We start from the raw sequence: 15494 nt of genomic DNA, 5'->3' as shown, positions 1-15494 counted from the left end.
AAGGAATCACGAGTAGATCGGAGAAAGTTATAATGCCGCTTTATAGGGCAATGGTCAGACCACACTTGGAATACTGTGTCCAACATTGGTCTCCCAACCTAAAGAAGGATATAAAACTTCTGGAGAGGGTGCAGAGATGAGCAACAAAGCTAATAAAAGGTATGGAGAACTTGGAATACGAGTAACGATTTAAGAGACTGGGATTGTTCTCCCTTGAGAAAAGGAGACTGAGAGGGGATATGATCAAGACTTTCAAAATACTGAAAGGAATCGACAAAGTAGAGCACGAAAAAAAATTATTTACAATGTCCAATGTGACATGGACAAGAGGACATGAACTGAAGCTAAGGGGGGGGGGGGGGGGACAAGTCCAGGACAAATATCAGGAAGTTCTGCTTCACGCAATGAGTGGTGGACACCTGGAATGCTCTCCCAGAGAAGGTTATTGCGGAATCCACCGTTCTAGGATTTAAAAGCAAACTAGATGCACATCTCCTTATGAGAGGCATAGAGGGATATGGGTGACTAAAATTACACCAGATGTACACCTGGCTGGGCCTCCGTGTGTGCGGATCGCCAGACTCTATGGACCGAAGGTCTGATCCGGAGATAGCAATTCTTATGTTCTTATATGGTCCACCTTGAGGAAAAGTTCAGTTTGAGAGGGAAGTATATAATTTTTCCAAAAAGATGCCAAGCACAGTCTGGCAGCTGTAACAACCAGAGCAATAAAGTGATCCTTCCCCCTCTCCAAACCTACAACAGGTCTGTTGAGAAGGTAAACTTCCTTTTGTAACAGGACAGGGACTCATTGAACAGCTTCCAATAAATCCTGGACCAGCCCCCCAAATAAAACAATTTTATCACAATCCCACCAAATATATATGAAAGTCCCTTCTTCTCCACAGCCTCTCAAACATTTTCCATTCCCATGCGAGAACAAGCTGTACAATTTCACCGGAGTGTAATACCATTGAAATAACATTTTATAGCTCTGCTCAATCAGGGGAGTAGCAGGGAGATTCGGAATAACTTAGTATATATTTGACCCCACTGCTGTTGTCCCAGAGCCAAACCCAATAATGTCTCCCATTTATTTTCATAGGACCGGGGCAAAGGGCAGCTATACAATAATACTTTATATAATCAAGATATCAAGCACACTCCCATATGAAATACTTTCAAAAAAGCAGAGTCTGCCCATCATTCAGGAAACATTTTTCTATAGAAAAATTCACGAAGCTGGACAAGGGTGAAAAAAATCCATGGCAGACAAGTCATACATATCCTGGAGGGCTGCAAAAAGCACCAGACCTCACTGAAGCAACAGCTGACCCTTCACATGCAACCCTGCAGCCTCCAAGCGTCTAAATGCCGGTGTACTCTGGGCGGGGGCAAACCCCAGAGCAAATCGTATAGGGGGTATCCTAAAAGTTCAGCTGAAGAGAAAACCAAGCTGAACACATCCTTCCCCAAATGTGTACAAGTCATCCCAAAAAGAGCCCGCTTACATATCTCCTATAGCTCCTCCATAGGCAACCAGGGAAGAGCAGTGAGGGGGAAAGAAGGAAATAATAGCTGCTCCAAACACACCCAGCTTCTAGATTGAAAAGCCCAGTGGAATATTGCTTGTAACTGAGCTGCATAATAATAAGAAAAATCAGGGAACCCCCATTTCCCCATGGTCCTAATCCCAATACATGCACTCTCTATGAACACGGGGCGGTTTATGCTTCCAAATATATGCTTAAAGGCTCTGGACAGCACAAATGCTTTGGACTAAGTCATAGTAAAGGCTGCTATCAGGACATAATTAGGCCTCATGAAAGAGAACTATAAAAGAAAGTTTAGAGGCCAAATCTTTTCAAAAGGGGAGAGACCAAGGGCAGTGACTTAGTGTTTGGGGCTAGAACCGGAGAAACGAACAAGACAAGAAGTAACCCAGTTAATAGTCCTGGAACAGTTTTGAATATACAGGGTCACTGAATGAAGCAGTACTCTTAGGAGAATGCTATATGGAATCAAAAAGGGTTGGAAGGAAAAGAAGGAGCCTATGTTAAGGAGATCCCCAGCCCGCTCAGTAGAAGGGATGAGCAAGACCAAAACTCCAGGGGTTAAAGAAGAGAGTTCTAGGACAGGGAGAATGAGCCCTAAAACCAGGGAACCCAGGAGGTTGAAGTGAGAAGACCCTAACTCCAGACCTAGGCCTAATGTGTGCTCTGTCTCGAGATATTATTCATGTGGGGAGGAGGGGGAGGACCAATACCAAAGATGGACTGTTCATTTTCAGGAACAGTGATAGAGCAAATGGGAGGTCCATGGGAAGCCAGCCCTAAAGAAGGGGTTCGGGTGGCTGGGAAAGAAATTGAAGCTCTTACAGATACTGGTACCAATCTGTCCCTTACATTTGGAGTCTTAGCAAGGAGGGTGAAGGTTGGAAAAGGGGTAGGGAGTTTCAAAGGGATAGCACATGTTCGGCGTGTGCATGGAGATGCTGAGAAGGAACCTGTATATGAGACTGGTTAAACTGAGGGAGGGGGGGTGGAGGTAAAACAGTTCCCTTGAGGTTAGCTGTAGTAGAAAAAACAGCCTATCCTCTGATATTAGGAAGAGATTGGGGAGGAATGGTGGAGGTTATGGCAGTTAAAGAAACTTGGCTGGCCACTTGAACTAAAGATTATAGTAAGAGTGAAGAGAAAAAGTTGGCTCTGGGGGAAATCTTTCCTTTTTCGATCCAAGAGGCCCTAAGAAGTCCCAGGAAAGATTGGAAAAGTAAGACCACCAGGAGAGCGGAAAAGTGGAAGGAGTCTTGCCCCCGACCAAAGTAGAGGCTCTTAGCCAAGGTATCATAGATCAATTCTAACATATCTCCAAAGAACAAGTGGAAGACCCAACTCTTAAAATGTACTGGGACTGGGTTGTACAGGAACCAGGAAGGGGGGGGGGGTGAAGTTGCACCTTACTTTACCAAAATAGGTGAGCTATTATACAGGGTAGAGGGAAAAGGGGAGCAACAACATTGTCAGCTGACGATTCCTAAAGTGTTTAGGAAGATACTTCTGACCCTAGCCCATGATCATTCCTGCCGGGTCATTTGAGGGAACATAGTACGATCAGTCATCTAACTCTCCAGTTCTCTTGGCTCCAAATTCATCAGGAGGCAACAGGAGTTTCAACCCCATGACATAAGAACATAAGAATTGCCGCTGCTGGGTCAGACCAGTGGTCCATCGTGTCCAGCAATCCGCTCACACAGCGATCCTTAGGTCAAAGTGCCCTGAGACTAGCCTTACCTGCGTATGTTCTGGTTCAGCAGGAACGTGTTTAACTTTGTCTTGAATCCCTGGGGGGTGTTTTCCCCTATAACAGCCTCCAGAAGAGTATTCCAGTTTTCTACCACTCTCTGGGTGACGAATAACTTCCTTACGTTTGTACGGAATCTATCCCCTTTTAACTTCTAATTTATTTTTCCTGCTTCACTCCCTGGCGCCATCTTGAAAAAAAAAAAATATAGGGAAATATGGCAGACACAGCTTTTCAGAATCTCAAGGATGCCATGTGCCAGGAACCAGTACTTAGGAACATTGATTTTAAACAGGAGTTTACCCTACAGACTGATGCTTCCAGGATAGATCTGGGAGCTGTACTGAGTCAGGTAACTGGGTAAGAACACTACCCAGTTATGTCCTAAATGTAACCAGTTTAAAAATTAATATTTTAAAACTAAGAAAAGTTTTATTATTTTAATTTATCTTTTTAATTCTCACATGGGAGGTTGGCAGCCAGCAGTGTGGGTCCAAGGTTTGGATCACGGGTTCCTGCCGCGATCGGAACCCATTCTGTGGCTGCAGGGGCTCAGCAGGCTGTTCTGCGGCTGCCACGAACTTTACTAGTGCAATAGTGGCAGTTGCGGCTCGGTTGTGTGAAGTTAGAGGCAGCGGCAAGCCCTTTCTAGCAGGATCAAAGAAGCAGCGCAGCGGCAATCAGCTGATTGCCGGCTGCCGGGGAACATGGGGACAGCATGTTGGCGAATGCATGGACAGGAACACATGCACAGAAAAGGCCCAACATAGGCCGCAAGCCTGGCTAAGGCGCAGGAGAGCGCTGAAGACAAACTGGGGGCCGGGAAGAGCAGATTAGGACCCTGGACTAGGCCCCGAGAAGAGCAGATTAGGTCCAGGACAGCACCGGACAGGTAACCGGACCCCAGCATGATGAGCACTTGGGTCCGGGAAGCTTTTTATGGCTGCGTTAGAATGGCAGGACGGGGGGAGGTGGGGGTTGGGGTGTCAGGAGCACACTGGAACGCTGGACTCAGCCCAGCACAAGATCCATGTTTTTGGGGTCGTGGGAGGCGGCAGAAATGTGTTGGACCCTGGCCTGTGCCAGGTCAGGAGTCAGAAGAGGCCTGTGTAGGCCACAGTTACAGTTATGCACGTGCACGGTGGTGTGCACATGCAGGGAAGAATGTGCACAAGAGCAAGAGCAGGGAAACAGCAAGCCAGGGAAAATTAAGTCTCCTGATTGGCTGCTGACACAGGAGACTCTAAAAGGTTCTTCTTTAGGAGCAGGGACATCTCTTGTGCCTCTTTTGTTCCTGGCACAAGAGAAGAAACAGGCAGAGGGTAAAGCCTGTTTTAATAACTGAATTTAGGCTGCCTGCAAGTTTAAAAGCACTTTTATGGGTTAATTACCTAAAGTATGAGTTATGCATGTGTTGTGGTAAGGTATGAGTGTATTTATTGAAGTGTATGCATGAGTATGAAAGATGTATAGCTGCATTCCATGGAATAGTGTGAATGAGTAGGTTCTAAGAAAAATGTTGGGCAGTTGAAAAGAAGTTGGTTGGTTGTTAGCTGGCTGTGGCAGAGAAAGGATGCTTAAAAGATTTGTGGATCCTCAGAGCTATTGAATGTCTAGTTTAAGGAAAATTGAGCTCAGATTGGTTTAAAAAAAAATAGTAGGATTTGAACACCAAGGGAAGTCTTTATAGTGATCTGTAAAGATAATTTATTGTGTGGTTTTAAAAATAATTTTTGGGGTATCTGAGAAGACAGAAAGATAAAATTTAAGAAAATTAAAATGACTTTGGGTTTAAGAAAAGTTATTTTGGCTTGGATTAAAAGGAAAGCTTGAGAAATAATTATTAAAAGATTTAAAGGAAACTAAAAGACTTTTGAGCATTTATGAGTAAGATTGGATGAGAATTTTAAATCAAAAATTACAGTTAAAAAATAGGATTAAAAGGATAATTTTTAGAGCCACAGACAACATAGAATTCTGCAGCCCTGCTGGAAAAGTAAAGGGCTTACACTGAGCTATTGAAGATTCTAAAGCACTGAGTTGTGCTGTTCAGTGTTCTAAAGATAGCAGGTTGTTTAAAAATCTATTTAAGACTCTGATTATATTGAACTGAGAATTGAATGAAAGTTGAAAGGGTGAGTGGCACACTTGGAAACTGGGAATAGTTAAGGAATAATTTTAAATTAAGTTTATTTTTCTGAAAATAGCAAGAATACATTAACAGTTAAAGAAGAACACACAGACACACCACTAAGAGAGTTAGGGTTTTGACTTGTTATTTTATTAAAGTTAGGTACCTAAAAAAAGTTAAGTACAAGTTTCAACGATTGTTCCAGTAATTCCAATTCCAGATTTTGATCGGAAGTTCCAACAATGGTTCCAGCAAATCCAATTCTAGATCTAAATCTGATTTCCAGTGTTGATGGTAAAGTGAGCTCCAATGCAAGAAAGCTGTAGTGAGCCTGAAGACAAAGGTTATCTTTTTCATTATTAGTGTGCACACTATTATCTTTTTATTTGGGACATTTCTTGAGATTGAATACTTACCTGCAAAAGGTTAAGGTGAAAATTATTAATATCCTGTAAGGAGAGAACAAAAGTTTAAGTAAGGTATTACAAGAAGAAACACAGTAAAAGTTACAAGTAAAATAAAGAATACTTACCTGAGGAATTGTTGTTGGAAAACAATTTAGAAAATAAATTAATAACAAGCACTTTATAGCTATTCTGAAATTTACTGATTTTATGCATTTTAATGAAAAATCTTTTTAACTGAAAGTGAATATTTATGTTTTTAAAAGTTTTTGTGCAATAAAATTGAATTTTACTTACTACACAAAGTTGCCTGTTTGGAGTCTCTCAAAACACCTCATTTCTCCAAGACAATCACTCCTCCAGATCGCAATGATTCAGCAAAAAATTTATTTGCAAACGGGACCTGCTGTGAGAATAGGGAAGACGCACACACTGCCTCTGGGGAAAACCCAACCTTCCTCTCGTACCATGAATACAGCAGTCTTCTGGCTGTTGTAAGGCTGATATCTAGTGTGCACAGTGGAGTTCTTGTGTAGTGTGGGATTATTTTAATTAAAAAAATAGTTATAAAAAAAAATCCCACCCACTGCATAAGCAGAAAGCTTACTGAGGCTGAACAAAGATATTCCATCACAAAGAAAGACTGTTTGGCCATGAAATGGGCCAAATAATCTTTGTGCTATTATCTCCTGGACTGACACCTTGTATTAATCATGCCCTGCTGAAATGGTTGGGTCTGATGAGGCACAGCAATGCCAGACTCATGAGGTAGTACCTAGCCCTACAGGTGTTTGATTTCATTGTTGAGCATAGTGTGGAGAAAAGTCATATCAATGCAGATTACCTGTCCCATGGGTGGTGGTATCAACCCAGTGAATGATTGTGAAGGACTATGAGTCCTTCAAAAATAGGGGAAGATATGTGATGGGGTGTATGTCCCATGACGTGAGAGGGTGCTTCCTTGAAGGAGTATACCAGTTAGCTCTCCCAAGGTTTGCCTAAAGGATGGGCGATAGGTAACTGGGGTGAAACGGATGGTTCTAGTCATAGTGGAAGACTAGGTGGGTGGTGTTGGAACCAGCTACCCATATTTTCCCAGAGTATTGCTTTGCCCAATAGTAGAGAAGACTGGATGATATTGACATTGGACTTGATGACCTGATTTGCATACAAGTGAATTGCAGAATAAAGGGTTGAATTATAAAATAAACTCTTTAAAGCTTTGAGCTGGCCTACTTATAGGGAGGGGAGCTTTAGTTTGGACCCCTCAGCCCTTAGGTGACATTTTGAGTGTTCAAGAGGGACCTCATCCTGAACAAGAAAACTGTGTGTGTGGGGGGGGGGGGGACTGATTAATGGACTCCCAGCAGAAAGGAGCACAGTTTGAGAGTTCTTGGAAACAAGGAGTTCTGTACAACCCTTGAGGGGAGGAATGCTGGCTTAGTGCCTAACCCTCGGTAAGCCTACAACCTACTCTGAGCATCCGAGTTTAGACTGGCAAGCGGGGTGAAGGACACTCGGCCTACACTTTTGGGTAGGCAATGGACACTCTGCCTACATCCCCAGGTAGACGGTGCCAGGAGCATGACACTGCTGCTGCAGAGAAGTTCCCAGACCATGACGACACCAGCCCTCAGAGCACTCCCTTTTGGGTCTGAACTGAATCAATGAAGTTGATGTTTTTCACAGATCGAATCAATTTGAATCGATTTGAATCAGAATTCGGACAGCTCTATTTTCTACTGCACTGAAAACTACATTAGCTGCTTAATGCAGCTTAGTAAAAGGGCCCCTTAGGTGTCTAAATTCATGTGCCCTTTTAATATTGCTGTTTGCTATATACACTTCAGAAAACACTGCACATTACATAGTTAAGGTTAAGGTTACATAGTTAAGGTTTTCTTTCAACATTTATGACAACAAACACCAAGCAGCATCCATACTCTGTAAATGCAACAATTTGAAGCCTGTCCTCTTTTATTAGCATACACCATCGGGTAAGGCTGACAAAACAATGATATCATTTCATTCCTTTTGGTATGTGTTTTATATATTTTCCAAAAGTGTCTTTTTAATGTATATTGCATCATATGGGCTATGTTTAATTATTTAAAGACATTATTGTTTTATTTGTTTTTAACAGTTCAGATTTTTTAGCTCTATATTTTGTATAGTGTTATCCTTGTGTTCTTTGTACTCTATGTCCAATTTATCATTTTCAATTTTATATCATGCTTGTTTTTAACTTGTTTTCAATATTTTGTTATTTGATTATGTGTTCAGTCCTTTATTGTACCCTGAGGAAGGCGACGTGCTCACCAAAACTTGGATCCTAGTTGCGACCATATTTGATTTGCTAATCAAGGACTCGTCATTGGACTTTTACTTTTGTCATTAATAAAATATATGTGACTGAAGGTTGTTTAGACATCTCTGGTGCCTCTTTTTGTGTTGTTTTGATTTACTCTGAGGCTTGTTACCTTCTTTTTCTTATGTGGAAAGCATAATAGTGACTGTATGTATCATGCATATCACCTTTATGAAGCAGGGATAACAGCTAAGGACCGTCCCAAGCTGGAAACACAATCCTTAAAGCTCCTATCCCACCCAATGCATCACAACCAAGCAGAGAAAACAATATACAGGACACAATTTTGGAAGCCTGTGTGGCCTTACTGCCTGAACATAGCTTGCTACAGCCCTATACCAGATACAATCAAATACAGAGGTGAATAATCATATAAAATTTTAAAGATGGTAGTACATGTTTTAAACTAGTGCAGTTCCAAGTAGAATGGAGTTAACAAGTTATACTTATGAACTGATTAAACAAATGACATATTCTGTACAATCTGCAATTGTCTGATCCAGTTTTTGAGCAGCCCACATAAATAACATTAGGATAGTCCCCAACCTAGACAAAATTAAGGCCTTAACTAATATCTCACAAAGGCAATTTTATTTGGTACAATAAATAATAAATATCCAGTACTTAAAACACACACACATTAAGGCTTGAAGTATCAAATGACATTTACTAGCCACTCAAGTTTCATTTTCAGTTTACTTGAATCTCTGTATGTAATTTACAATTTTGTGAAAGAGTAAAGTTGAATACACAATCTTCTGAATGTAATATGTAAATATCAAACTTCTATTTGAAAACAAATCTTTGGAAGCTTTACTTTTCAGATGCATTGCACTCATATAAAAATGGGTTTATTTTATTTAAAAATTTATATACTGTATAATAACTATGCGGTTTACAAAATTACATGCATACATATTTAAGAAATGCTAAACATGTTTCAACAAGACAAACACAAAAAAAGACATTAACGGTATCATTATTAAAATCTTCTTTAAATTCATCCTACAACTATCCGTTGATATTCAGCTTTACTATTTGGATAGTGCCGCTGAATATCCTATAGATCATCATGGCACTATCAAGATAAGTTTTGCAGAGACATGTGGGTGGAGTGGAAACTTATCCCGATACAGTTAGGACAGAAATTCTGCAATTTGAATATCACTATCCAAATAGTCAAGGCATTCTCCACAGATATGCTCATTCTCCTCAGTAATGCTCACTGTATTAATAGCAGCACTAAATATGAATGATTAATTTAAATTCCGCAGCTGGCATTTAAAATAAACACCAACCAGAGATTAAATACTGAGCTGTAATTTTGAAGGCCTACAATTATAATCTAATTTTAATCAAAGGCTGGCATAAAAATATACTTTAATAAACCAATAGGCTCTTTTAGTAAAACATAGTACGTTTTGCACTTACTACATGATAATAGCAAAAATCAAGAAGTGGTAAGTGCAAAGCTTGTGCAGTAAATGCATGTGGTTTGCTTTTCATCTGTCCTGCATTTACCACATAAGGCAGACAGAGTATGGGCACCATGTTACATGTCTGAGTCAATAGTGGGAACCTTTGGTGCTATTGGCTCAGGCATCTAATGCCCACATTGCTTGCTGCTCCTATCCTGAATTACTAGTTCCAATCCTCCCAACAGACTTGCCAAGCCTTCTCAATCACATGACTCATATAGGAGGGGCCTTAAACAACCTGGGCCAGAGCCTTCTTGGCATATCCCAGGATGCACCAGTGAGGGGAAGGCCATTTAAAAGAGGAACACCTGCTGGCCAGAGGGAGTAGGCATCCCTCTGACCAGCCATCGTAAATAAGGTAAGGGGGAGGAGGTGGGGGTCATCAGAGGAACTGGGGTGGTGTCAGGGGGGAGGGGGAGTTGTGGCTGCGGGAGTGGGCATCTCTTCCCTTGCTGGGGGGTGTCGAGGGTACATTGCTTGGTGGCAAAAGGAAGTGGTCAACTCTCTTACTGCCGGGGGGGGGGAGGGAGGGGGGTATTGCTTGACAGAGGGAGTAGGCATCTCTCCTGCTGCCTGAAAGGGGGGGGGTGTGCTTGATGGTGACAAAATTTTCTGACATGTCTGAGTTGTTAAATCTTACTTTCCTGTCAGTGCCTAAGCCAATCAGTGCTCAGGAACTGATAAGAAAGTAAGGCAATGACAGCTCAGACCTGTCAGCAAATTTTGGCTGCAAATGTGACACGAGGATAGAAAATCACTAGGCAATTATAATCGCTCAGAGTTCTCATTTTAATATTAATGTCCTTCTTGTACTACATTTGCATGGCTGTATTAGAGACTTCTGGAAAACTCAGAAAAGACCACGGTAAGCTGTTTTAATAATCCGCTGCTAAAATACATGCACACTAAACCGGCTGAAACCGGTTTAGTGAGCATGTTACAGGCAGATTTTAGTTTTGAGAATCTGCTCCCTAGTTCACTATGTATGCCTCTGCTTTGATTGGATCCTGTAGTATGCATTTCTGCTTCTTGCATCTGTTTAATTATGGAAATCCCCACTCACCCTATCCTCTGATATGTCTCCTGTGGGTCCCTAGGTGCCTTGCCATTTGTTGCTGCTTGGTGTTTGTTAGTGTTCCAGTACTGGACTTGCTTCGGCTTCACTGACTCATAAGAACATAAGAATTGCCGCTGCTGGGTCAGACCAGTGGTCCATCGTGCCCAGCAGTCCACTCACACAGCGGCCCCCAGGTCAAAGACCAGTGCTTTAAAAGAGTCTAGCCTCATCTGCGTACGTTCCAGGTCAGCAGGAACTTGTCCAACTTTATGTTGAATCCCTGGAGGATGTTTTCCCCTATAACAGACTCCGGAAGAGCATTCCAGTTTTCTACCACTCTCTGGCTGAAGAACTTCCTGTACTTTTCCTGAGTTCCTCTACCAGATGTTTGGTCTCCACTCCTCCCCTCTGAGAGCACCTTGGGCTTGTGCCTGAAATCTTCACAGTTTCTGAAAACTGGAGGACTCAACCCAAAAAGAAAGCTGGCTGTTATAGGTGAAGCAGCATCTTATTAGACCCTGATATTCACAGGGGTGGAGAAGGCCTTGACAATGAGGGCAGGAATCCATTGATCTAGTGTGAAATCAAACATGTGATTCACAAAGGAGATCAAACAACAAAAAAATGAGATGCCCTAACAACCAAATGATATCAATTTATTCTTTAAAAGCATTTTGTTCCAACAAGGATCCAAGTTTCAGCATGAGGATATGCCTTTATCAGGGGACACAGAGTCTTGCTGCACTGGAATGACAATCAGATAGTTCTTTGGCAGTTCTTTCTGATCTTATTTATGTTTCTCCTCTGCAGTCCTACTCCTGGCCCTTCATCTGTGAGAAATCACCAGGCTCTCCTAGCTTCTTTAGTGAGCCAGACCTTGGCGAAGGAACTGGCTTGCCTCCTGTTTTCCCACCAGTGTCCCCTGATGAAGGCATATCCTTATGGCAAAACTTGGATCCTTCCCTTTTTTGTTGTTTGAGCACTACAGTAAGGCAGTAATTTTCTCTTTGTTTGCTTGGATTGATTCACAAAAGAGAGACAGACAATTTGGTAAAATCCCTGATCCAAAAATATTTCTAATGGATGCATACTTATGTGCATTAGCAAGCATAAAGAATCTAATGCTAAAAGTGAAAAATCCCCAAACTTTGCTTGTTCTACATTTTGAAGCCATGTGCTTTTCTTGAAATAAAATTTCCTATCTTGTTTCCTGTCCTTTTCAAAACAAAATAAAAGAAAATGAATGCAAGATTATTGTGTTTTGAATTGGACCTGCTCCCCAATTTTTATTTTTTTTTTTAAAAGGCCCTACAAACTTTCTTTTTTGTGATTCCTTTTCAGCCAATCTGTTGAAAAGCATGAGTTCATGACTGAAATGTCAAGATGTGAAAATTGCTTCTTACTAGAGGCAGCTGCTTTGGGAGCTGACTGTCAAGAAATTAAAACCCTCATCCTTTAACAGAGTGTGATCTACATTCTAGCCTCTAAAACAGAGTACAAATTATTACAGCAAAATTATTCATAGTTAGGAAAACTGAAATGGGAAACTGAACTGAAATATACATAAGGGGGGGTTGCTAACAAAATGAACGTGATAAATGCAGCAGGCTTATGAATGTGAAATTATTCACCCAGGCAATGACTCAGATTTTACAAGGCATCTGTAGGATTACAGGAAACACAAGAAGACATGTAGCTTCTAAGCTTCCTCAAGTTTCTGCTGATGCAAGTAAATTGCTGTTAAGGATTACTACATTAGAATCATTTTACATCCATCCATGATTACATTCAAAACATTAAATTAGTATATTTAGCTTATCCTTTCTGTTCTATTTCTATGCAACTTATTTATATGGCAACTTCATATACTGCAAAAACTAAAGTGTAAAGAGAAAGAGGAAAACGGGGCAATGCAAAGCACAAGTGCTCTAGTGTAAAACTGTTAATACAGCAATTACTACACAGATCACCAATAGTAACATAAGGGTAGATACACAAAACTCTGATGCTGTTCCTCTACAACGCTGGAGAAACACTGGTCGTTTTTTAGTGACCAATGCTGAACACTAACAGCATGAAAAATTATATGCATGCTATTAGTACTGAGCATTGGTCAATAAAGGGTTAGGCACTTCCTGGGACATACCCAAAAGAGCTGTGCTCCTTTCTTGGGGCAGTCTATTACTGGATTTGTACCCCTAAAGAACATTTATTTCTTGCCAAAGAAATGGCCACCAGAAATACAGGGATAAATATTTAGCCAGCGGCAGTCAGTCATTCAACATACAATTAAACTCTGGAATTTGTTGCCACAGACTGTGGTAAAAGCAGTTAAGATTTGCAGGGTTTAAAAAGGTTTGGATAATTTTCTAAAACAAAAGTCCATATGCTATTATTAAGATGAACTTGGAGGCATTGGAGATTCAAGATGGCCGAATGTCCATTAAGCTGAGCTACATGCTGTGTGAGCTCGCTTAAACAAACATTGTAAACCATTCGGGGAAGCTTTTTTTAAATTTGCATTATGCCGAAGAGGAGAGGCTGTAGCGCCGCTGGAGCCTCGCGGTGCTCCGGCGTACCCTCTTTCGACAATATCGAAGAGCTCCTGCGCCTTATGCAGGATATCCCAGCAACGGCAGTGTTGGTATCCCCATGGGAGACACCTCGGAGGGGCGAGACTGAGGCGATTTCCCTGGGCTTGGAGACGCAAGGGCACCTCCCCCACCTCCTTGGATCACTAGCTCCCCGCAAATGGAGGAACTACCGGTGGATGGGTCGCAGCCCCCCTCGGAGGCCAGGAAGAGCGTGGAGGGGAGCAGAGAGACGGACTCCCTGTATTCTCAGGAGAGCCCAGGAGAAGCTGAGGACTCAACAACTTCGGTGGGAAACCAAATCCAGGAGAGGGAAAGCCAGGAATTTCTCTCAGCTGGTGAGAACATTCAAGTTGATAAAGTTACCTATACTATAGAAAAGCCCAGGGAGGTAACTCTGGACTCTATCTGGGACCTCGTGGCTGATCTGGCTACATCTATAAAACCTCAGCTGGCATTGCTAGAAGGTAAACTGAAAACTCAAGAAACTGACATTAAGAACTTGAGGGTTGAAACGGAGGATTCAAAGAACTCCATAGTGAATATCCAACAAGAATTAAAAGTTTCCAAACAATTTAGTGAACACTGGTAAAAGATAATTCAAATCTACGTAGAAAATTGGAGTCCTTAGAAAACTTTTCACGTAATAACTTGCGATTGATCAATTTTCCTAGGATAGCAGCTGTGACTCCTAGGGATATGTTAAAACGTTACATGACGGAGATTCTGGAAGTTTCAGAGGATATGATCCCACCATTTATCCATGTCTACTATTTGCCATTAAAAACTAAGGAACAGCAACCACAATTGCAGGATGATAATGCTGAAACATTCTGATCGAGAGGCCGCATCGACGGCTACATTACTTATTACAGTAGCCCTTGCACCAGATAAAAACTGGTTGTTTCGGCTCTTCTTTAAGAACAAGCAGAAAGATTTTCTTGGTTACAAAATATTAATGTTTCCAGATTTGGCACGGGACACACAAAAAAGGAGACGTGAATTTCTTTTGTTAAAGCCAGGGGTTATCTCTCTTGGAGAGACATTTTTTCTTCGTCATCCATGTAAATGCACAATACATTATCGTATGAAAAAATATGTTTTCTTCTAACCTTTCCAGCTGACAGCCTTCCTGGCTGGAGCTCGAATGGATGAAGGGAAAGTTTGAGTGCAGTTTGAATATTAAGGGATATCCTCTCTCAACCAAGGGATCTTATTTTCTTTATGATGTTTTATATTATATTGTCTAAACTCGCTAAACTTAATCTTGGATCTATTTGAGGACTTGCGTTGAAGTAAAGCCACATGTTTTATTTTCTTTAGATAATTTGTATTTGAAATAGCAGTGTGCTAGTTTGCTTTCTTCAACTTTCTGTACAAGTGGATACTTGAATTGTAAATTTGAAATCTGATAAATAAATAATTAAAAAAAAAAGATGAAGTTGAGTAAATCCACTGGTTATTCCTAGGATAAGCAGCATAAAATCTGTTTTACTCTTTGGGTTGGCCACTGTTGAAAGCAGTATACTGAGATTGATGGATCTTCAGTCTGTCCCAGTATGGTAACTCTCATGTTCTTATGTAACCAGTAAAGTTTTTATCCCCTCTGGTCAGACCTGGTACTTTATTGGCTCTTTATAATACAAGGAACACATTTCACAGATACTCGCTCAAGTTTAATCTATAGTCAATTATAACAATTTCCCCGGGCAGACTGGATGGACTGCTCCAGTCTTTATCTGTTGTCATTTACTATGTTACTATAAGGATCATTTTCAAATCACAGACTAAGTCTAAGTACTTTTAAAATGAGCCCCTAGGTTACTATGTTAAAGAAAGAGGTCTAGCTAGTGCCACCATCATTTCTAGTCACACTGTATCCCAAAATGACTGAGATATCAGGTGCTCTCACCAAATATGAATATACGAGCCTACTGCCCCATATTCCTGCCAACACCCTTCCAAAATGGCCAGCTGCAGTTTATAGAGGTGTACTACTGTAAGATACCATCTTAACTCCACCTTCATATTTACTTCCTTAATACTAGCAGCCACTGAGAATTTGTGAGCTACCAGTGGGAAATGCACTCAGACTCAAAGGTTTTTCATCAGGTTTTTATAAAACCTTTATACCACAGTTGGTGCTTTCTCACTAGAATATT

The sequence above is a fragment of the Geotrypetes seraphini genome, chromosome 5, assembly GCF_902459505.1.
Source record: "Geotrypetes seraphini chromosome 5, aGeoSer1.1, whole genome shotgun sequence".
Lineage (NCBI taxonomy): Eukaryota > Metazoa > Chordata > Amphibia > Gymnophiona > Dermophiidae > Geotrypetes > Geotrypetes seraphini.
Note: the sequence above shows the minus strand (reverse complement) of the source record.